Here is a 3,306-nt window from a genome sequence, read left to right as displayed (position 1 = left end):
AAGGTCTCCCTGGAGCCTTCTCCAGGCTGAACCCCCCCATCTCTCACAGCAGAGGGGCTCCATCTCTCTCATCATCTTCCTGACCCTCCCCTGGACCCGTTCCAACAGCTCCGTGTCCTTCTTGTGTTGAAGACCCCAAAGCTGGACACAGAGCTCCAGGTGGGGTCTCACCAGAGGAGAGCAGAGGGGTAGAATCCCCCCCCCTACCCTCACCCTGGTGGCCACGCTTCTCTTGATGCAACCCAGGATGGGGTTGGCTTTCTGGGCTGCCAGCGCGCGTTGGAGGCTCACTGAATTTCACTGAATTTCAGAGTTGGAAGGGACCATAGAGACCATCTAGTCCAACTCCCCTGCTGAAGCAGGATTGCCCAGAGCTTGTCAGAGCATGTTACTCAGGAGCATCCAGATGGGGCTTGAAAATCTCCAAAGAAGGGGACTCCACACCCTCCCTGGGCAGCCTGTTCCAGGGCTCTGTCACCCTCACTGGGAAGAAGTTTCTCCTCATATTTGAGTGGAACCTCTTCTGGTCCAACTTGTGCCCGTTGCCCCTCGTCCTCTCACTGGGAACCACTGCAAAGAGTCTGGCTCCCTCCTCCTTCAACCCTCCCATGAGATACTTGTGGAGCTTCTCATCCTCATGGGCTCGTAGCTTTAGGGGAAGCTCCAGAGGAGTGTGGGGACATCTCGCTGCGAGCTCCACACTGAGGGATCTCAGCAGGATCTGGGGCTGCTCAAAACCCAAATGGCCTTGACCCTGCAGCGTCCTGGCTGTGAACACGACAGGTTTTCTGCAACCAGGGTTCAGCAAACCATCCTGCAGTTTGCTGAAGACATTGGATCACTCCATGGCTTTTTGAGGGTTTTTTTTGGAGTGAGTTTTAGCATCTGGTTTACTTTAATATTAAGCTTTTTTGTTCTAAGGGCATCTCTCCCTGCGAGGAAGCTCGGGTGAGCATTAGCCTCTGGTAAAACACCCGCAGGTGGTGTCTCTGAAAGGTCCCATCCCTCTTGCTCTCCGGGAGTTTCTCTCTCCTGGTGCAGCGTTTGGTGCAAAGGCTGGAGCTCTCGGCAGAGGTGACATGGGAATTAGCTGTTGGAGTCGTCATGTGAAGCTGAGAAGACACATTAATAGGAAGTCGGGGGCGCGGGAGGAAAGGAGAAGCGGTGTCACAAGATGGAAAGGCTTCTTCGCTGTTAAGACATGTCATTAACATGCAAACGCGTGCTAATGAGGAGCTTGTGATTCGAGTCGGAGAGATTGAAAACCCAAAAGGTGGAAAAGGAGTGACAAGTGGGGAGGGGGTGACAGGGAGGAGGGGGTGACAGGGAGGAGGGGTGATGCTGGGACTTGGCGGGGGCTGCTGTGGCCGATGCTGGGGGTGGGACACGTCCCTCCGTGCGGGTCCTGGCTCTGGTTTGGTGCCCGCTGTCCCGTTGGCACCGGGCACTGCTCAGGATTTCACCGGTTGCCTGCCCTGCACCTTTGCTTCCCGCTGGGATTTGGGGGACTCGCTGCTGGTGGTGTCACCTCTTGTCCCTGCAGCCCCTCTCGCCTCCTTCTCCATCCTCAAAATCATAGATCATAGAATTGCCCAGGCCAGAAGGGACCTCCAAAGGCCATCTCGTCTTGAGATACTTGTGGAGCTTCTCATCCACACGGGCTCGTAGCTTTAGGGGAAGCTCCAGAGGAGTGTGGGGACATCTCGCTGCGAGCTCCACACTGAGGGATCTCAGCAGGATCTGGGGCTGCTCAAAACCCAAATGGCCTTGACCCTGCAGCGTCCTGGCTGTGAACACGACAGGTTTTCTGCAACCAGGGTTCAGCAAACCATCCCGCAGTTTGCTGAAAACATTGGATCACTCCATGGCTTTTTGGGTGGTTTTTTTTGGAGTGAGTTTTAGCATCTGGTTTACTTTAATATTAAACTTTTTTGTTCTAAGGGCGTCTCTCCCTGCGAGGAAGCTCGGGTGAGCGTTAGCCTCCGGTAAAGCACCCGCAGGTGGTGTCTCTGAAAGGTCCCATCCCTCTTGCTCTCCGGGAGTTTCTCTCTCCTGGTGCAGCGTTTGGTGCAAAGGCTGGAGCTCTCGGCAGAGGTGACATGGGAATTAGCTGTTGGAGTCGTCATGTGAAGCTGAGAAGACACATTAATAGGAAGTCGGGGGCGCGGGAGGAAAGGAGAAGCGGTGTCACAAGATGGAAAGGCTTCTTCGCTGTTAAGACATGTCATTAACATGCAAACGCGTGCTAATGAGGAGCTTGTGATTCGAGTCGGAGAGATTGAAAACCCAAAAGGTGGAAAAGGAGTGACAAGTGGGGAGGGGGTGACAGGGAGGAGGGGGTGACAGGGAGGAGGGGTGATGCTGGGACTTGGCGGGGGCTGCTGTGGCCGATGCTGGGGGTGGGACACGTCCCTCCGTGCGGGTCCTGGCTCTGGTTTGGTGCCCGCTGTCCCGTTGGCACTGGGCACTGCTCAGGATTTCACCAGTTGCCTGCCCTGCACCTTTGCTTCCCACTGGGATTTGGGGGGCTCGCTGCTGGTGGTGTCACCTCTTGTCCCTGCAGCCCCTCTCGCCTCCTTCTCCATCCTCAAAATCATAGATCATAGATTTGCCCAGGCCGGAAGGGACCTCCAAAGGCCATCTCGTCCGACCCCCCCGCAGTCAGCAGGGACACCCCCAACTAGACCAGGTTGCCCCATCGAGCCTCTCCTTGAATATCTCCAGGGAAGGGGCCTCAACCACCTCCCTGGGCAACCTGTTCCAGTGCTCCACCACCCTCACAGTGAAGAACCCTCTCCTCATCTCCAGTCTAAATCTGTTCCCCTCCAGCTTGAAGCCATTGCCCCTCGTCCTGTCACTGCAGCCCTTTCTAAACAGGTTCTCCCCAGCCTTCCTGTAGGCTCCCTTCAGGTACTGGAAGGCTGCTATTAGGTCTCCCCGGAGCCTCCTCTTCTCCAGGCTGAACAACCCCAGCTCCCTCAGCCTGTCCTCGTAGCAGAGGTGCTCCATCCCCCTGATCATCCTTGTGGCCCTCCTCTGGACCCTCTCCATCAGGTCCGTGTCCTTCTTATATTGAGGGCTCCAGACCTGCACACAACACTCCAGGTGAGGTCTCACCAGAGCAGAGTCAAGTGGAAGACGTCTCACCAGCAAAAATAGGACGTCTCACCAGCAAAAAGACACTAAAAGACAAACGGACGAATATGAGCCGGCCGTGTGCCCAGGTGGCCAAGAAAGCCAATGGCATTCTGGCTTGTATCAAAAATAGTGTGACCAGCAGAAGTAGGGAGGTGATTGTGCCCCTGT

This window comes from Calidris pugnax, unplaced genomic scaffold (genome assembly GCF_001431845.1).
Source record: "Calidris pugnax isolate Ruff unplaced genomic scaffold, ASM143184v1 scaffold337, whole genome shotgun sequence".
In the NCBI taxonomy this organism is placed as follows: Eukaryota; Metazoa; Chordata; class Aves; order Charadriiformes; family Scolopacidae; genus Calidris; species Calidris pugnax.
The sequence above is the reverse complement of the archived record's forward strand: the minus strand, read 5'-3'. Positions refer to the sequence as shown.